The sequence below is a fragment of the Sceloporus undulatus genome, chromosome 6, assembly GCF_019175285.1.
Source record: "Sceloporus undulatus isolate JIND9_A2432 ecotype Alabama chromosome 6, SceUnd_v1.1, whole genome shotgun sequence".
Lineage (NCBI taxonomy): Eukaryota > Metazoa > Chordata > Lepidosauria > Squamata > Phrynosomatidae > Sceloporus > Sceloporus undulatus.
The window spans coordinates 152,501,851-152,523,285 of record NC_056527.1 but is presented as its reverse complement, the minus strand read 5'-3'; the positions used below and the strand labels follow the sequence as shown (position 1 = coordinate 152,523,285).

Below are 21,435 nucleotides of genomic sequence, written 5' to 3'. Positions count from 1 at the left end.
TATATACCTCACTCTCTTCCATGCCAGCATTCTCTGAAAATGCCAATCACAGATGCTGGCGAAATGTCAGGAACAAACTCTTCCAAAACATAGCCAAGTAGCCCGAAAAACTCACAAAAAACGTATTAATATTTTTGGTTAGCTGCCCTGAGAACTTTTAAATGGGGTGGGGTATAAATATTTTTGAGAGTCAATGTAGCGTGAAGGTTTGCGCATAGGACTAGGACTCTGGAGATCAATGTTCAGTTCCCTGATCAGCCATGAATACCCACTGAGTGATTTTGGGTGAGTCACACACTCTCAACCCCAGAAAAACCCTTGATAGGTTCACCTTCACGTTGTCATAAGTCGGGCATGACTTCAAGGCACGCCACAACAATACATGTTTTAATTAATAAATACATTATAAATACTGGCAGATGGTGAGTTAAGCTCTTGCCCAGAATCAGTTCAGCCCTTGGTTTTGGAAACAGAGAGCATAGCTATACCCTGGGCAGGAAGAATACTAAATATTAAGAAAATACTAAACTTATTATCCTCTCCTCCATAAAACTAAACAAATGATAAAGACTGAGCTATACATTTTGGGCACTGCTGAACATTGACAGTAATTGATGGTCACTTCAGTGCTCATAACAGACTAAATTCCCTCCTGAAAACCAACGGCATTCAGTAAGGGATGCATGAATGAAATTCAGAACAGCTGCCCCCATTATTTCTGAATGCTTGATTTCACACTGGATCCTATCTGTAAATTAGTTGACAGAGGCGTAAAAATATACAGTACCCTGGGAACTCCCTAAAAATACCCTTGTAGCATTTAATATGTTCTTCTTGTTAGCTGCCCTTGAGTCAGCTCCGACTCATGGTGACCCTATGGATGAGACAACTCCAAGAATCCTTATCCTCCTCTGCTTTGCTCAGATCCTGCAAGCCCTTGCCCAAAACTCGACTGATCAGGTCTGTCCATCTGGTTTATGGTCTTCCTCTCTTTCTTCTACCTTCCACCTTTCCTAACATTAATGTTTTTTCTAGCAATCCATGCCTTCTCATGATATGGACAAAGTACGATTGTCTCAGCTTGATCATTTTAGCTTCCAAGAACCCATTTCTTTGTCTCCTTGGCTGTCCATGGGATCCTAAGTACTCTTCTCCAGCACCACATTTCAAATGAGTTGGTTTTCTTTCTGTCTGCTTCCTTCAATATCCATCTCTCGCATCCATCCATCCATGGTCATTGGGAATACGATGGCCTGAACGATTCTGTTGTATGTCTTTGCTCTTCAGTATCTTTTCCAGTTCTTTCATAGCTGCCCTTCCCATTCCTAGTCTTCCTCTTCTTTCTTGACTGCAGTCTCCATTCTGGTCAATGTCTGGTCCTAGATATGGGAATTCTTTAACTATATCAAGTTCCTCATTGTCTAGATTGAAGGATCTTTATAGTCAGATGGTATGGACAGCCATAGAAATGTAAAACTTGTGGATTCACTCCATGCATCTGAGGAAGCAGGCCAAGTCTACCAAAGCTTAGGCTACAAATTGTTTTGCACGGTTAGTCTTAAAAGTGCTACGCAAGATCCCTTTGCATACTAACCCTTTAGGGGAATGTAGCAGAGCAAATACAAAGTGATATGGTCAGACTGGATTGTTTCTGCTTTGGACTGCTCTTTCTGGGTTTTGTGGAATTGTTTTTTTGCTTTTAGACATAGGAGTTTATCACACGGGGACAATAGGATGTGTAAACGGGGTTTATCCTATGAAAATCTTGCATTCATTGTTAAGATTTTCACACAACATCATGAATAAAGTATCATTATCCCCGGAATATCCCGCAAAAATCGCACAATTGCACTAAAGGTTTTCACACTGCGTGGCGATCAAAATCAAAATGAAAGATTATTGATCAAAGAGCCATTAACCCAGGAATAATCACTCAATAAATAGCAACAAATAATTCACCGGAAAATCCCATGAATGATTTGTTGCTGTTCAGTGCCTGGTTATTCCCTGGTTATTCCTGGGATAATGACCACTGTGTATGAAAATCTTAATTGCAATTTAATAGTCACTGTGCGATTTTCCTCCATGTGATAAACTCCATAGGGAATGATTTTAGATAGGTGTTTAAAATATATATATATATATATATATATTAAAGTTTGCCCTCCATGTTTGCGGCTTTGACTTTTGTGGATTTGATTATCTGCGGTTTGGATTAGTATGTTCTCTCTCTAGGAATCTCTAGGTCCTCCAGCGCAACTCTGCCAGAAGTTGACCATAGAGTTGTGCTGGAGGACTTAGACGTTCCTAGACAACACACTTCTCTAGGCATTTGTAGGTCCTCCAGCGCCATTCTTTGATCAACCTCTGGCAGATGTTGACCATAGAGTTGCATTGGAGAACCTGGAAATTCCTAGAGAGGTATTCTCATAGGTGAAAAGAATAATGTTCTTTTATTTCCAGTTATTCCACATTCACGGAGGTCCTTCACTCCATAAAAGAGGAGGGACCACTGTATGTTCTTGAGATATTGCTGCTTTAAATTTGCAAGCTGTATTTAATTATATTATTTGATTCTCATGTCTATATTAATCTGTAAACCACTCCGGATGCTTTCGGGGTGGCACTGGAAGAAGCAACCTAACAACCCACACTCTGACAATATTCATCAAGCTTTAATTATAAAGCAACATATTGTAACTAATTTAACCAAATCGCTTCAAAGTAAAGTTTTTTGCACATTAATTCATGGCATAAAGCAATGGAGAAATGATTAAATATTCTCCGAATGAAACGATGCTTGAGGATACACGAAGGAAACAGTAACAATGAATACGTTATCAGGTTCGTTTAATTTTTTTAACAACGATAATGATGATGTAACTTCGTATTAAGTTAATTTGTTCTACTTAGCTTGGAGCTTACCTTGTAGAAAATGGGTATTTTTTACTCCCGTGGTGTAATCTTTCCCAAACATCCACAGGACAATCTGCTAAATCAATGTAATCTCTAATCTCTATCATCTAATCTTGCAGCTGCTCTCCTTCTCTCTGGTTATATAATCTGCTTGCTCTGCCTATATGAACAGACAGACAACATTGGATCATTCAGGAACGATTTAAAGCTTCTGCGTTGTGATGATAATAATAATAATAATAATAATAATAATAATAATAATCCCACTCACATTTATCAGTAATATCTGGTCAGGCTCTGAAACCTGCATTTAATTTGCAGAAAACAGAGTCAAATTGCAGCATGCATTTATTTTGCTGTGTGTTAAAAGGAAAGGATACAATCTCTGATAATGGTCCAAAACACACTGCAGAAATAATCCAGTTTGAGACCGCTTTAACTGCCCTGGATCTGTGCTAGGGAATCTTGGGAATTGTAGTTTATTGTGGGCCCAGAGCTCTGTGGCAGAGAAGGCTCAATGTCTTGGAAAACTACAGTTCCCAGAATCCCCTAACATTGAGCCAGGGCAGTTAAAGCCGTCTCAAACTGGGTTATTTCTGCAGTGTGTTTTGGACCTATGGCTCCATCCTACAGTTAATTCATTTAATGCATTTCTTTATTCATAGATTTGAGTAATATTTTCTCTCTAGGCATTCCTAGATCCTCTAGCACAACTTTGTTGGACGTTGACCATAGAGTTGCAATGGAAGACCTAGATATTCCTAGAGATAATCCAGTTTGACATTGCTTGAACTGGCCTTGCTCCATGCTATGGAATTCTGGGAATTGTAGTTGGTTGTGGCCCACCTTAAAAACCAGCGTGATGAACAACACATCCCAGAATCCCTCAGGAATGCGCCATGGCGGTTAAAGTGATGTCAAACTGGATTATTTCTGCAGTGCGGATGGAGCCATGGATGAACTGGCTAAAGAGGAAACCATCAGAAGCAACAGAAAAATAATAGAGATGTTTTTTGTAAAAACAAGTTGGAGCAAATAAGCAACACTACAAAACTTAAATAGATAGAAAAGATAATGATGTCAAGAATAGAATTAATAATAATATATACTGAAATTACATATGAAAGATAGACAGGAACAGAAGCAGAGAAAGTTATGCAACTCGGAGTAACAAAAGGAAGAATAATTAAGACTGTGGGTTACAGTATCTTTTCTGCATATATATAGATATATAGATATATAATTATGTATGAAGAGTAGTATCAGAAATGGATGCAACTTCCTAGTAATTTGCATTGTGTCAAATGATACAGTTTTAATTTTCGAGACAAACTCTTCTCATTGAAACAACTCCAGATTGTTGCAATTTCAGAATGAATTAGAAAGAGGTAATAAGCCATTAGAAACAGAAACCAACAGTGTTTCTTTTATTATAATTGATTCTTTTATTTTTTAAAAATAAAAATAAAGATTTAAAAGAAATACCGCCAATAGTTTAATTCCATTCATATATATATATATATATATATGGCCATCTTTTGTGAGGTGCTTTGATTGTGAGTTCCTGCATGGCAGAAAAGGGTTGGACTGGATAGCCTTCATCGGAGTTTATCACATTGGGGCTAATTTCGGCATTAAAGAGAGATTAAAGTGCATTTAAAGCATCCCGCAAATAAAGCAAAAATGGTACAGTAATTGCGCAAATGATTATCACACGTAATTGCGCAAATAAAGCAATTTTGCTAAATGCATCACCACTGGAATCCCGAAGGTAAAAAGATGCGCATTAATGCTTCTTTGTCACCACTTTAATGGCGGGTTATTTGTGTGTGAAATCGTTCTGCGTAATTGTGCTATTTTCCCGGGACATTCGCGGGATAAACACTTGGTCACCTTCGTTTGTCTGGAAACTATGTCTTATGAGGAGTAACTTAGGGAGCTGGGTATGTCTAGCTTGGAGAAGAGAAGGTTAAGGGGTGACATGATAGCCCTGATTGAATATTTGAATATACAGTAATGTCATATTGAGGAGGGAAGCAAGCTTGTTTTCTGCTTCTCCAGAGACTAGGACCTGGAACAATGGATGCAAGCTCCAGGAAAAGAGATTTCACTTAAACATTAGGAGGAGCTTCCTGGTAGTAAAGAGCTGTTTGATAGTGGAATGTATCATAGTGGAGCGGATGGAGTCTCCTTCTTTGGAGGCCTTCAAGCAGAAGCTGGATGGCCATCTGTCAGGCCTGCTTTGATGGAGAGTTCCTGCATGGCACCACAATTTTGAAACTAAGATGGTGAAAGGTCTGGATGCCATGCCTTATGAGGAGAGACTTAGGGAGCTGGGTGTATGCTTATCCTGGAGTAGAGACAGTTAAGGAGTGACATGACAGTTGTGTTCAAATACTCGAAGAGGTGTCATACTGAGGAGGGAGCGAGCTTGTTTTCTGCTCCTCCAGAGAATAATGGAGCAATGGGTTCAAGCTACAGGAAAAGAGATTCCGCCTCAACGTTAGGTGGAACTTCCTGATAGTAAAGAGCTATTTGATAGTGGGATATATAATCTTGGAGTGTGGTGGAGTCTCCTTCCTTGGAGATCTTTAAACAGAGGCTGGAGGGCCATCTTTTGTGAGGTGCTTTGACTGTGAGTTCCTGCATGGCAGGAGTCAGGACAGGGCTTAGACTGGGGGGCCTTTGAGGCTCCCTCAGCTATTCCTCCGCCCCGCCCCCTTTGCCTTTATTATCATTATTATTAGTCTTGCTTTCTGACTCTGGCCCCGCCCACTCCGCCTATCCCGCCCCCCCTCCTTCAACCGTACTATTACTACAAACTCCTGGATCCCTCGCCCCTGATTGGTTCACGGGGCCCCGCCACGTGACTCCCCCTCGCTCCTTCCCTTCCTCCCTCCCCTCAGCCCTCTCTGCCGCGGGTTTGTTTCCAAGGCAACCGGGGGAGGAGCTCGCGCTCTCGCCTCAGAGAGAGGAGCCAAAGGAACGGGGGGGAGGGGGTGCGCGAGCGCGCGCCCTCGCTCCCGAGGGGACCGTAGTGCGCACGCGCAGTAGCGTAGTTAGTTACATGTATGTCTCCATGTACTGTACACATATACATATATGCACACACACAAAACCTCATACTAGGATATATCAGTCTATCTATTGGGATATATGTATATATACTGGGAGATATATAAATATATATATATATATATATGTGTGTGTGTGTGTGCACTTGCACACTCTCCCTCATACTGGGATATTGTATATTGGGATACATATGTATACACACACAAACACACACACATATACAGTACTGGGGTGTATATAGCATATATGCTGGGGGAGATATATGTGTGTACATGTGTATATGTATATATGTGTGTGTATTGCACACTTCCTCATACTGGGATATTGTATATTGGGATATATATGTATAAACACACAAACACACACACACACACACACACATATACTGGGGTGTATATAGCATATATGCTGGGAGAGATATATGTGTATATGTATATATGTGTGTGTATTGCACACTCTTCCTCATGCTGGGTTGTGTGTGTGTGTGTGTAGTGGCTTCAGTGTTGGACCAGAGACTCCAGAGACCAGGGTTCGAATCCCGCCTTCAGCCGTGCAATTAAGCCACACTCTCTCAGCCTCAGAGGGAGGCCAAAAGGCACCCCCAAAACCAAACCAAAACACCCCTACCCTAGTCTGAACCAACTCATGGGGATGGGAGAAGGCGCACCACAACACACAACACACACCCCTCCCTCCCTCCCTGGGTGACTTGGGGCGAGTAGTCACACTCTCTCAGCCTCAAAGGGGGGAGGCTAAGGGCCAAAATCACGTGAAGCAACTTGGCCCAGAATAAAGCCAGAGGCACACAACAACAACACACAACAACAACAACAAGGTGAAAAGAGGAGAGCAGAGAAAAGCAAAGCGCGCTCCCGATGGGACCCTTGAGGCGTCGGGAGCGCGCACGGCCTCCCTCCTTTGCCTTGTCCCTTCTCTTTGCACGCGCACGCGCGCCCCCGTCTGATCCTCTCCTCCTCCTCCTCTTCTTCTTGCAGCATCTCTCTCTCTCTCTCTCTCTCTGCATCTTGGGTCAGGATCCTGTGCAGCAGAAGCAGCAGCAGCAGCAGGTATGTGCTTCTCTCTCCTCCATCCTTCCTTCTTTCCTTCTTTTGCTTTTGCACCTCTTCCTCCTTCTCCATCTCTCTCTCTCTCTTTCCCAGCCCCCCTCTCTCTATTTCTCTCTCTCTTTCTCTGCAAAGGCGCACGTGCTTCACCTGCTGCAATGGGGAAAGGGAAGGGAAAGGAAGGGAAGGGGGTCCCAGCCCTATCCATCCAAACCCCTAGTTTCCCTCCTCCTGAGCCTGGCAGCAATGCCAATATTTTATATGTTATATTATTTTATTTTAGCTTGGTGTTGGAGGTTGGGAGGAATGAAGAGGAGGAGGAGGAGGAGGAGGAGGAGGAAAAGCAATGGTGCCCAGATGCCACACAGGCAAACCTTTTCTCCCCCCCCCCACCTCCTTTCCAGATTTATTTTGTGGTGTGTGGTTGTGTATCAGGGGAAGTCCCTCTCTGGCTACTGGGAGCAGGTCTCCCCTGTCCTAAAAGCAAGGGGCAGTCCTCGCAAAGGGGCAATGGGCAACTCTTGGGCCAAGGAACAGTCCTTGCAATGAGCAACCCTTATGCCAAAGAGCAGTCCTTGCAATGGGCAATGGGCAACCCTTGTGCCAAGGGGTGATTCTTGCAATGGGCACCCCTTGTGCCAAGCAACAATCCTAGCAATGGGCAATCTTTCCCATAGGCAAGGGGCAACCCTTGTGCCAAGAAACAATCCTGTCAGTGGGCAATGGGCAACCTTCGCAATAAGCAGTGGTCAACCCTTGTGACCAGGAGCAGTCCTTGCAATGAGCAATGAGCATCCCTTGTGTCAAGGGGCTATCCTTGCAATGCACAATCCTTGTGCCATGGAGCAATCCTTGCAATGAGCAATGGTCAACCCTTATGCCAAAGAGCAGTCCGGGCAATGAGCAACCCTTGTGCCAAGGGGTAATTATTGCAATGGGCACCCCTTGTGCCAAGCAACAATCCTGGCAATGGGCAGTCTTTCCCATAGGCAAGGAGCAACCCTTGTGCCAAACAGCACGCCTTGCAATGAGCAGTAGGCAATGGGCAACCCTTGTGCCAAGAAACAATCCTGTCAATGGGCAACCTTCACAATAGGCAGTGGTCAACCCTTGTGCCCAGGAGCAGTCCTTGCAAATGGGCAATGGGCAACCTTTGTGCCAAGGGGCTATCCTTGCAATGCACAATCCTTGTTCCAAGGACCAATCCTTGCAATGGCCAGTGGGTAGTCCTGGTGCCCAGGAGCAGTCCTTGCAATGAGCAATAGGCAATGGGCAACCCTTGTGCCAAGCAACAGTCCTTACAATGAGCAATGAGCAGTCCTTGCAGTATGGGCAGCCCTTGTGCCAAGGAGTGATCTTTGCAAATGGGCAGTCCTTGTGCCAAGGAGCAGTCCTTGCAGTGGGCAATCCTTGCAAATGGGCAGTCCGTATGCCAAGGAACAGTGCTTACAATGTGCAGCCCTGGTGCCAAGGATCAGTCCTTGCAATGGGCAGTCTTTGTGCCACAGAGCAGTCCATGCAATGGGCAATCCTGGTGCTAAGAGGCAATCCTTCCAATGTGCAGTCCTGGTGCCAAGGAACAATCCTTGCAATGGGCAATCCTGGTGCCAAGGGGCAATCCTTGCAATGGGCAATCCTGGTGCCAAGGAGCCAGGCATTCCTCACTGCAGAGGAGAAAGGGAGGGTAAGTGGTTGGGGGATCCTCTGCTGAGGAGGAGGAGGAGGAGAGCATCCCTTTCCCAAAAGGCTAGGAAAAGGAGCATTTTCCCCATGAAGGGGGTTGCATTAAAGGGAGCTCCAGTGCCCCCCCTCCCTTGAAGAGGTCTCTGGGGCTCTTTTCAGCTATTTATTATTCAGTCAGCTTGCCTACAAAGTGTTAACATACAGTGCCTCATGTAAGAACAGTGTAAGAAAAGCACAACATGGAAAAAAAATAAAACAATCTTGCCCAGAAAGGATTTGGTGAAACACATTAAATATGGACAATAAGTGTGATTCCATGAGAGCATCCCCCGATCAGTCGACAGCCATATCAGCATTTAATTTATGATTATTACTCTTATCTAAATGGGTGACATTTCTCAAAGGCAAGGGATTCCCCATTGCCTCCTTCCGACCAGGAGACTGTTCAGATGTGGCGTTCTTTCTGGCAAGAAGCAGATCATGCAACACCTCCCTCTCCACAAGTCAAGCTGCAGAGGATCCAAATTAAGGGAGCAGAACTCTTTTTTCTGTTCAGATTCCTGTGACAGAGAGCGGCACAGGTTTATATCTTTCTCCCTTCCATTGCCACCATGGTGATCATAAGCTCTAAGGGTTTCCGTAACATCCCCCCTTGTTGTTGTTTTTCCCTATGGAGAGGGCACATTTTGCATGATTTGTGTGTCCCCAAGGGAGACTGTTTTCTCCTCCTTCGTCTTTAGGTCTCTCTTGCCAGATTGCACATCTTGCCACAGCGGGGAAAGGGGAGGAGTGCATGGCTTTATGGATCAGTTGCCCGCAAAGGGAAGGTGCTGCTGAGGTATCCTTTGGCAAAGTGTTGGAGTCGGCATCCCTCTCCGCATGTCGAGATGGTGAGAGCTCCTCTCTGCATTCCCTACGCTCCAGAAACAGAAATCTGGGATTTGGCATCTTGTCAGGTTGATAGAGTTGGGTACGTGACCAGCAGTCTTTGGCTTTTGCGCTGTGAAAAGCATGTTGTGGAAGAACTAGCAAGGAGTTCATGCGTGATTTTTCCTCTCGAATAATGCATGGGAAAGATTCGGGTTATTTTTTTTGGTAGTCTAGTAGTGTGTGCATTTTCTTCTGTGTGATCCCATAGATGACAAGTTATTTTTTAGTAATCCATTGTGTGAATTGTCTTCCGGAAGTATGCACGGGATCCTATAGATGACAAGTTATTATTTTTGTAGTCCAGTGTGTGAATTTTTCTCTGGAAGTGTTCGTGGAAAGGATCCCATGGACGACAGGTTATTTATTTTGTAATCGATTGTGTGAATTTTCCTCTGGAAGTGTCCATGGAAAGGATCCAGTGGATGACGAGTTATTTTTTTAGTAAACCATTGTGTGAATTTTCTTCTGGATGTATGCGTGGAAAGAATCGCATAGATGACAGATTATTTATTTTGAAATCCAGTATAGTTTGCATCTTAAAGTTTGGATCACTTTATGGGGTTAGGATTTTGGGGTGAGTAGACAGGGCCTTTTGCATATAAAACAAAGGATGTTGATATCATTAAGTAGTGAAATATTGCCCATATTGTTTTTGCTCATGGTTTGTCAAAGAAAGGGGTGAAAAATAAAACATCAATATTCACTATATCAGAAGGCAACATAGATTGTTTTGAAGGTTTCCCTGTTGGGTTCGAAAACTGCAAGTATCCATTCCTTGCCAGACTGAATGCCCATGAAACTAATAAGGGAGCATATATTAAAGTCTTTAGTTTAAAACAGTACCTTTTGGAGTACAGCTCTCTTTTTCTTCCAAAGGGATGACTAAGGGCATTTCTGCAAACTGGCAGTGTAATAAATGTGCATCGCTGTGCACTTGTTGCATGTGGAGAGCCTTGTCAAAGTGAATGGGAACTCCTCATCATTGTTCTCGTCTTTTTAAAGCCTTTCTAGGCAGTTTTGAAATCATGGCTTCATATTTAATGCTGCACATACCTAAAATGTCGATGCTAGTGATACTTTGGCCAACATTAATAAAGGCTGGTTTTCGAAGGCCAGATTTATGATGAGATATTTCTTGCTGTTAAAGTAGGAATCAAAGGACGATTCTTTGCCTCTCTGGTTTATGCATTGTGGGTCCAAAACACACTGCAGAGGCTGCTTTAACTGTCCTGGCTCAATGCTAGGGAATTTGGGGAACTGTAGTATTGTGAGACATTTAACCTTCTCTGCCAGAGAGCGCTCTGGTGCCACAATAAACTACCGTTCCCAGAATTCCCTAGCACTGAGCCAGGGCAGTTAAAGTGGTCTCAAAGTGGATTATTTCTGCAGTGTGTTTAGGACCATAGTCAAGATGGTATTATTGTACCGGTTAATCTGCAGTTAATCCCCCCAGGTAACAATTTAGTCATATTATTGAAGGGAGAAGTATGAGCAAATTTTAGGAGTAGTTACTGCATAATGAAAACTGGATTATTTCTCCAGTGTGTTTTGGACCATAGTCTGGGTTTAAAAGAAGGGAAGAAACTGAGGATGAAAAGGCCTACCATGCAATGGCTTTTGCACAAGTCTTCTACTCCTAAACAAGATGCTGTTTCCCAGGTAAGTGGATAAGGCTTTTGAACATCTTAGATATATGTTATTTTAGCTAAGCTTCACAGGTAAGTGTAGCACATGTACCTCCATGTCTCTGCACATGGCCAGTGGGTCTGGCAAGTGCCTTGCCCTAAGCAAATGCCTAACTGCAGCAAAATAACATTAAATCTGTGGCTGTTAAAGGAGTTAATTATAGATCAGTCTTGTCAGCAGTTCTGTGTCATTTATTTCATTATGCAGTAACTTGTCCTAAAATGTGCTCCTAGTTCTCCCTCCAATAATATGACTAGGTTAATAAATAAATAATAATAATAATTATCACTTGGGGGAATAATTGCAGATTAACGGGTAGAAAAAAATACCATCTTGACTATGAGATCTTAGTTCAGAGATGCTTCTATATTTATAGATTAAAAATGCCAGAGCAGCCATCTGATTAGTAAATCCCTTTGTATGAGAATAACACTCCCCCAGAGGAATTTGCTTTTTAGTATATTATATTTGTAAACACGTTATTCATACTTCAGTTGCAAAATAGGGTAAGGAGTTCAGTGAGTGTAAAGGTTCATTATTTGTCACAATTTAATAGCATGAGACATCCGAGTGCACAAAAAATATATTAATTTTGCGGGAGTGTGGCGGATAGTACAGTGAAAGGTGGGCAGAATGTCTTTTTGGTTGTCAGGATAGTTTCAAACAAGAGTTCAGGTGACATCTGCCCATTCCTGTGTTTTGTGGAGGGTTGTGAAGTGTGTGTGTGTGCGTTTGAGAGAGAGAGCATGTATGCATGCATCCATGTGAAAGATTACTTTGGGGGGAAAGAATCCCCATTGGCATGGCTGCATCAAGGAGGATGTAGCTGTTTTTTCTGTGTGTGTGTGTGTGTGTGTGTATGCATTTCTGCATGAATTGTAGCTCTATCTGCAATTGTAGCTCTACTCGTCTTCAGACCTTGTATCTTCCAGGCTGGTGATAGTGAATAAATGTTAAATGGCAGCATAAAGCAAGGTTGAAGCAAGCTCTTAACTGGTTGCTAAGTGACTACGATGTATAACAAGCCAACAGAAAACTGCCTATATATTTCTGTCACTAGTATATAGAAGTATATATATTATAGTGTATGTAGGCTTGCACACACATATATGTATATAGACACACCCATGCCTTTCTACTAATTCATTCAAGGAAGCTCACATTTAACACAGATGGTATTAAAGTAGTGGCTCTCAACCCTTGGTTTTCCAGAAGGTCTGGATTTCAGTTTCCAGATGCTCTATCCAGCATGACTAGTGGTGAGAGATTCTGGGAGCTGAGGTCCAAAACCTATGGCAGTCCAGAAACCGAGAACCACTGCATTCAAGAGACGAGTAGGAAAATAAAGTCAAGTGCCAAAGGAAAGAAAAGGGTCTGGTCTCAGCTCAACTGTCTCGCCTTAGTTTTAGCAAGGTGCATGGTAGGCCTTTCCATTATCTCCTCCCTCTCAGATATAAGCAAATGAAATGGTTGTTGGGAGATATTATAATATACAGTCACCCCTCCTAACTCACAGATCTGAGATCTGCCTCCTTGAATATGCGCAGAGGGGTGACCTCTGCTATTTATAATGGCGCGAGTGCATGAGGGCACACCCCATTTAAGCTTTTGGGGCTTGAATAAGTGCGAGTCTCCATTTTCGTGGAGGGGGTTCCAGAACGGATCCCCCGCAAAAAAGATCAACTGAATACATACTTACAGATAAAAGCCAACAATGGTATTGCGACTAAAGAGAAGGAATGACAGTGTGCATCACAAAAGGTTGATAGATATTATTAATTGCTGTACATTTATAGCCTACTTTTCTTCCACCGTGAAACTAAAGGCAACAGGAATGGGGAATATGTGACCCTTCAGGGTGTTGTTGGACTGCCATTCTCATCAGTCTTAGCCAGCATAGCCAATACAATGGGAACTGCAGTCTAACAAGATATGGAAGACCATGCGTTCCCCATTCCTGGTGTATAGGGGCTCTTAGTGTCATGGGCCAGGAACTGCAGGACTGGGACCTGGAGGAAGAGGCTGATGAGGAGGCTGAGGAAGGGACCCAGGCAAGTCTTCCAGAGAGGGAACAACCTGCAGCAATCCCTGTTGCAGAACCTCAGCCAGTTTATCCTGTGGAATTGCAGCCTCAACCAGCAGGACAAGGACATGTCTCACCTGTAGCTGATGTGGCAGAGGACACAGCTGGGGTCTTAAGTCCTCAATCAAGAGGGAAAGAGAAGCTTTTACTGCAAAGACACTCAGCCAGGCTGCAGGCCAAGCAGCAACAAGCCAGCTGTGATTAGAATCAGGTGGTGCCAGGCTATTTCAGAGCTGAATTTGGTTCAGACAGGTGCTGGAAGCAACTTGTCTCTTTCCTGACTAGCATGCCTGATACCTGTTTCCAGACTCCTGCATTTCCTACTTCAGACTTCTTCAACCCTTTGATGGTGTTGACTTTGATTCCTGTTGCCTTCCTTGACTTGGACTGCTTGGCCAATGCCTTTCTCTTAATGGACTTTCACAGGCAAGGACACTTTCTAGCTGCTTGCAATTCCCTGCCTCTGCCTGCATTATCTGTTGGCAGTTCCCTCCCCACCAGCCTGTGTGAGTGTTTGGTGAACTGGGATGCTTAGGACCTGTCTGCATGTCCCAAACCCCAGTTTTGGTGCAAGCAGTCCAGACGATGCCTGGCATGCTTTACACCATAACCAGGATATAACACCCTTAAAATGGTTTTTAAAACATATCTGTCACTCCAGACCTTCTAGTAGGATCCAGAGACCTCCATTCCCACACCATGCTGAGTTTGCCTCCCTTTGGACTTGCTGTCTTGCTGGGCTGCCCAGCAGGTCTGCTGCCACGAGTTGCTCACTTCTGAACTCAAAAGTGAGCAACTCACGTTAGATGTGCCAAGTGGCTCAGCATGACACTCATTCAAACAGCCGTGGTGGCATAGGAATAAGAGGGCCAGGTAATGGGGTCAAGACTGCAGTTGCTGGACCAGGATACTTAAAGCTGTCCCTGGAGTATCCTGTCGGAAGACTATTGTAGGCCCTGTCTGCATGCAAAGGATACTCCAGGGACAGCTTTAAGTATCTATGCCCATACTAGATCCAGACCTACCGGCATGGTTGCTGCAACATTTGCCTCCAAACAAAGATATGTCTCTTTATTGTCCAGCATGAAGTGAGTGGCATGGCCTTCTCCTAAGTCAGCTGCTTGTGTCAAAGTTAGTGGCAAACTCTGATGCTGGCATAATAATGGGGGAATGTCTGAGTTGTCGCATTACAGAATGAAGCTGTGTCTTAGTAGTTAGTTATTGCAGCTATATGCTGTAACTTTATAATACTGTATATTTGAAACAGTTTTAATCGATGATTAACTATGTTTTGATAAATCAAGAAGCAGATTTTATTCCAATTTTGTTAGTATATAAATATATTTATAAAAGACATACATTGCAAAATACCATCTTAAGGATGGCATTCCCTCCTTAAGAGAACAGGGAGAGTTCCTAATCCAAGAAGATGGCTGTAGAATAGTGGCTTTTCCCCTCTCGAAGCTATTGTTCTTTGCACATGTAAATGTCTGCAGACTTGGTCAGTCATAAATATGTATGATTAATGGTCTAATGTTTTTGAGTGACAGCTACTTATTATAGAATTGGAGGAAAGCAACAGATTTTTTAAAAAATTGGTGGTTGTTAAGCTTAGATAAAATCTGGGGCTGACTGCCTCCTGCCAGAGGTTGTCCTAGGACAAAGAAAAATGTTGAGTAAGGGAGTTGGCTTGTATCAAGAAAATAAAGTCATGGCATCTTTTAAAGGATGAGTGGGAAGCATGCAGCCCTCCAGATGTAGGACTGAATGTCCCAGCAACTCTAACTAATATTGGCAATCCTGAGAAATTCTAAGAGTTGCTATTCAGCAATGCTTGGATTCATATATTATTCATATCCTTGTTTTAAGGGAAGGTTAGACATTTCAAGATAAGTAGTCAATTCAATGCTAATAAATTGGTGTGTGTCCTCACCCAGTAAATTTGCAAGCCCTAAGTGCAGAGATGGGCAAAAGATAATTTGGGACATACAATTCAAATCCTCTGAGTAAATCTTCAGCAGCTTCCAGGTCCCAGTTGTTTAAGAAGCACAAGTAAAATTGCAAGAAGAGGAACTTGAGTGTAGCTGGTAGGAAAAGTGTGGCAGAGGGTGGCATTGCAAGGCTGCTTTTGAAGGGCTCCGCCATCCTCTCCAAACTTCATGAAGACCTTTCAAAAAAAAAAAAAAAACCCACCACTTTTTTGCCCTCAATAGCCTTAAGGAGCTGGGGGGGGGGGGCAGCTATTTGTCATGTTGTGTTTCTCCGTGGTATTTTACACCCTGGAGAGATTGTCTTATAAATGGGAATTGAACCAGAAGTTGATTTCCAGTACACTTCCTATTTACAAAGAGGTGTCTCTTCAGCCTAAAAAGCTCCCTCCTGAATCTGGAGAATATGCTGGGTGTGCACTGGGGGACAAAAATGCAAAAAAGTAAGAATAATCCTAGTACAGAGGGTTGTAGCTCTCAGTCTAGGTGCAGTGATTTCCATACTTTAGTCCTCTAGGTATTTTGAACTTCAATTGGCAGATGCTCCATCAGCTTAGCCAACAGTTAGAAACTCTGGGAGTTGAAGTCCATAGCATCTGGAAGACCAAAGTTTGGGACTCACCAGTGGTCAGTAGAATCCCCCAGCCCTTGCCAGTTGCTGTTTCTGTCCTAATGGCTGTTCTCTTATTGCTAGTGTTTCTTATCCTTAAAAGGGAATTGCAGTTACCTTCCTTTGACCAAGAATTTGTTGAGTTCAGATAGCCAATTTGAGTGATGTGAGAGCATCCCTGTTTCCTGGTAGCTTACACTTTGATACATCTAGATGTTATTATAGAGGGAATGAACTGATTCCATCCCTGCCATCACTGTTTTGTATTGGCGGACCAAGAGTTCTAATATAAAGCAAACTGGTTCCTGAAATCTCCCCACACTTTCTTAATGTTTTCCATTAAGCCTAAGAAACACAATTCTCTTTTCGCTTCTGACATATCACTGAACGCAACTTGTATTATCCAGCTCTGGCATTACTATCTATTTTGCTTCAGATGGAACATTTTAGCCAAGAATTGGTCTTGCTGGCAATCTGTTAGGCCCTAACATTAGGTGAGACATTGCAAAACTTATTTTTACAGCAATCATTGTGTTCTTCAATATCCCATCTTCTGTCGCTGTATGGTGACTTAGGGCCTGAACAGGTCACTTTGGAGGTATGCTATTTAAATGATGCATGCATCCTGAGAGGCCAGAAGCTGCACCAAAGGACTGGAGTGCAGCTTTGGTGCAACTTCTGGCCTCTTCAGATGAGTATGTCATTTAAACAGCATACCTCCAAAGTGACCCGAATCAGCTTTATTTTGGCCTATCTAATCAGGCCCTTAGTGGCAGAGCAAATCTCTTGGATGAAAACAATTCCATCTTTCTTTGTGGCTATTATTAGAACTCATGCATTCCTGATACAATGCTGCTCATATACATTTATTTAGTGACACTAATGAGGTTCTTTGCTCCCTCTAATGCTCTGGTAGTCACTTAATTTCCCCTTGCTCCTTTCCCTCTGTTCTCAGTTTACCCCCCATAATGCTATTGTGCTAGTCTACCAGATTCCTTAGAGAGTTAATTCATATCCCTTCTTGCATCGGTGGCCTGAGTTCATGAGAAGCATCCCTCGCCTTGCTTATGTGCAATCCTTAGGGCTTTCGAGTGGTATTCCTGAGATCTCTCTTTCTATTAAAACACAGTTTAGCTTTCGTAACTTTACAGGGAGGAGCCTTGAAGTGACATTTTTAGACTTAATTTAGAAACGCAACCTTTGTGTTTTCCTCCAAATGTTCATATGTTGACTAGGATAATTTGTTGGAAAGCGTTATTATTGGCTGTGGGTTTGCTAGATTCTTGAAAATCACGTCAACTACATCTTGTTAAATATGCATATTAGTGGGCTTTTAGCTCAGTAAATATTTCTGTCTTGGCTCTCTGTGCGGAGCATGCATCCCATGCCATGTAAGTCTAGGCTGCAGTGTAAATTTGTGAGAGCTCTTTGCTTGCATTGCATGATATATCAAGAAAATACTTCTGTCACGGAACAATGCAAAATGGGTTTTGTAAAGGCATTTTTTATTTTCTTTTTTGGAATCTCTTGGCTTGAATTTTTATTCTGGGATTTGAGAGTGGCAGGAGAGTATTGCAGAAGCATGGGAGCCAGAATAACTGAAAGCATCATGATCTTAATTGTACCATGTATTGAGCCAAGCTCCATATTGATACTATTGGCATAGCAGGCTTACTAACCAGGATTAAGTATAGGAGTTTGGAAGGGTTCTTAATACAGATCTGCAGCAGGATTTCTCCCAAGTCAGAACAAAGTGGAGTGGGAGTTCTGGAGTGAAAGCTGTATTTGGTGGGATGGCCTGTAGTTATATCCCATTAGTGGGTTTTTTAATCATTGAGGAAAGTCGGGTGAGGAGAATTCATGGGAATGTTTTTTCACTGGGTCCCATTCTAAGCACTTGAAGAAAGCAGCCAAGTAATGGTGTTTCATATGATAGTCTGTTTGTGTGAAGAAGCTCCCATGTGGTTCTTTTGATATCTTTGCTTCACCACACTAGTGCAAACATAACACAGAGAGAGTGGTTGTTGTAGCAGGCTGAAAGTTGCCAGAAAATCTGTGTCTGCCAAAAGCTATTACGAGTTTTTCTCCTGTGATTTGAATTGACACTCCGCTCATTGTGTCGCTGGCAGTTTCACACTTTGCCCCTGAATGCTTTATTTTTTTTGATGGCAATAACCTAAATGTACAGGTTACACCGTCCAGCTCTTGCATTTTAACAAAGGAAAACAATTATAGTTGTTTAAATACTGTTAAATAATTTGAATAATGTTTTGTTTCTGTTCTATTTCATATTTTGATTTTATGATACATGGTTTTGGGGACTCCAGTGGGCACAAAATGATGGTGATGAGGGTGATATAATTGTAAATTGTTTCCAGGGTAGTTGGGATAAAATCTGGTATGTAATGGTACTAATTTTTGAACTTTTGTGGCAATAAAATTATGATAATAGCTTTTACCTTGGGGTAGTTCCTTCCAAACTGGGAAATGTTTTTGATGCCATGAACAATTACAGCTGATGTCACCAACAGTTATCGCTGGCAGTTAACAGCTATGGTTAGACATTCATGGGTCAAATATAAATTGGGTCAAGTGTAGACTAAAAGTACATGTAGGAATCTTGCTTCTACAAAATCAGGTCTCATTCTGTCATAGGAATTCCCAGAACAAGGCTTCTCAGTTTTCTAACTGAGTAAAGGGTCTGGAAACCATGCCCTATGAGGAACACCTTAGGGAGCTGGGTATGTTTAGCCTGGAGAAAAGAAGGTTAAGAGGTGATATGATAGCCCTGTTTAAATATTTGAAGGGATGTCATATTGAGGAGGGAGCAAGCTTGTTTTCTGCTGCTCCAGAGACTAGGACCCAGAACAATGAATGCAAGCTATAGGAAAAGAGATTCCACCTCAACATTAGGAAGAACTTCCTGACAGTAAGGGCTGTCCAATGGTGGAACAGACTCCCTCGGAGTGTAGTGGAGTCTCCCTCTTTGGAAGTCTTCAAACGGAGGCTGGATGGCCATCTGTCAGGGATGCTTTGATTTGGATTTCCTGCATGGCAGGGGGTTGGACTGGATGGCCCTTGCGGTCTCTTTCAACTCTATGATTCTAACCTTGACTGCATTGGTTGGTTGACTTGCAGATACTATGTCCAAATGGAATTTTGCAGCATACTTTTTGGGGTTCAGGGATTGGGTTCCCATTTTATACATCTCCCTGTTGGTCTTGCTGATACTATTAATTCATCTCTTTCCCTTTCTCTACCCATTCCTTTTCCTGTTTCTGTTGTACTGCCTTCCATTTGTCTGCCATTCCTGAATGAATATTTCAGACAAAAATGAATATTGAAAGTAGAATGTACTATGCAAGTACAACTCTGCGAGACACTTGCAGCAAAATTTGGCTTTCTTTGGTGCAGCTCTTGTTCGAGGTGGAGAGGTTTGCATATTTTGTACTCCGGAGAATATATAGAGAGAAGTCTTGTAGCGCCTTTGAGACTAACTGAAAGAATGCTGCCAGCTTCTTTCTTTCATTTAGTCTCAAAGGTGCTACAAGATCTCTCTATACTGATTCTGCAGGCTAGCATGGCTATATCATTGAATCCCGAGAATATAATTTATTCTATCAAGTGGCCAGGCATTTCAACTCTGAATATCACATTTCCCAGCAGAGAAGGGTGGAACATCCTGTAGAATGGTTTGCTCCTCTCACTTTCTCTTATTACTCAGGAAGAAGAGAAGACTTTATGGTTCCCACATGGTAGAATTCAAAAATATTGCCATGTTAGTCTGTAGAATCAGTATGTAGAGAGATCTTGTAGCACCTTTGGGACTAACTAAAGAAATACATTTCGTAGTCTTAAGTCTATTTCCTCAGATGCAAAAGCTTATGCCAAATGAAACTTGCTTGACTTTGAGAATGACTTTCAGAGTGTCATGGTGACCAAAAGCATCTGAGGAAGTAGACTGAAGTCTATGAAAGCTCATGCTGGCAACTTTCATTCAGTTAGTCTTAAAGTTTCTACATACTGTTCCCACATGGGGAGAGCAAGATGCCTATGCTCCTAACAGGGCATGCTTTTAATCTCTGCAGACCTTTTGTGGCTTCAGCCACTTCGGTCACCATTTTCATTGGGCTGTGGCCTTTTCTTTCTCCTCCACCATTCCCACCCCTAAAAAATGAGAGAAAGAGAGAGAATCCTCCTTCCCTTTCCACTCCATCACCATCATCCCTTCGGGGACCAGGATCTTTCTTTCTAAGGATGTTGAGGGAGGAAGAGAGAACTGTGAAGTTGAAAGCTTTAATGGCTGGCATCCATAGTTTTTTGTGGGTTTTTCAGCCTATGTGGCCATGTTCTATAAGAGTTTTTTCCTGATGTTTCACCAGCATCTATGGCTGGCATCGTCAGAGAATGCTGGCATGGAAGAGAGTGGGGTATATATACAGTGTGTGGCCTTTGGTTGGAAGGAAGCGATTAATTTGTGTATTGCTCTGTTGTTGAATGCAAGGCTTCAAGGTGTCTGTTTGATTAATGATCCATTGTTTGATAGGAAATACCCCTGACTCTGGATGGCTTTCATGTGCATGTTTTTGAGTTTGGATTTTGGTGTTTTTGAGGACTGATAGCCAGATCTTGTTTGCTTTCAGGCTTTCTTCTTTCCTGTTGGAATTGTTCAGGTATTTGTGGATTTCAATGGCTTCCCTGTGCATCCTGACTTGATAACTGTTGGCGTGGTCCAGAATTTCAGTGTTTTCAAACAGCATTTTATGCCCAGGTTGGTTTATAATGTGTTCTGCTACTGGTGATTTTTCCGGCTGACTCAGTCTGCAGTGTCTCTCATGTTCCTTGATTCGTGTTTGAACACTGCACTTGGTGGTCCCTATGTAGACTTGTCTGCAGCTGCACAGTATGCTGTAAACTCCTGGGTCCATGAGAGGTCCATGAAGAGAGAACTGCTACTGGGACTAGTGAGTTATTCCCTGCAATGACCACACTCACCTGGAGCACAGTAGCCAACCATGGAAGGCATGGAGGGGAAAACAAGGGGAAAGGAAACCTCTCCACATTGCTGTAGTTGCCCAGTGCCATTGCCCAGGCCAGGGAAGATGGAGGCACCACAGAAAATTGACTAGAGATGACATGAACAGCAGCACCTCCAAAGACCCGCTAGTGAGCTTGGATACAGACAAAAAGGAGACTTTGTATATGAATAGACTGAGATCCTAACACCACATGGCCTCAACGTAGATCAGCGATATCCAAACTTTGATCCTCCAGGTATTTTGCACTTCAACTCCCAGAAGCCTCAGCCAGCTTCCCCAATGGACAGGGATTCTGGAAGACCAAAACATCTGGCAGACCAAAGTTTGGGAACCACTGACTCATATGATGCTACTATTATCT

The 21,435-nt window shown here is 42.8% G+C and overlaps 2 protein-coding genes across 7 annotated transcripts in view; one reads left to right on the top strand and one right to left on the bottom strand.

Moving 5' to 3' along the window:
• Positions 1-21,435, bottom strand: part of NRG4 (neuregulin 4) — a 92,999-nt gene that overhangs the window by 51,087 nt on the left and 20,477 nt on the right. The window lies entirely within an intron of this gene.
• TMEM266 (transmembrane protein 266) overlaps positions 7,014-21,435 on the top strand; it is a 100,298-nt gene continuing 85,876 nt past the window's right edge. For 2 of the 3 annotated variants that reach the window (XM_042474821.1, XM_042474822.1), the window contains exon 1: positions 7,014-7,058. The gene's annotated coding sequence lies outside the window, so the exon portion shown is untranslated. Of the gene's footprint in view, positions 7,059-9,508; positions 9,709-21,435 lie in introns of those variants that run through there. The other variant, XM_042474820.1, reaches the window with a different exon arrangement.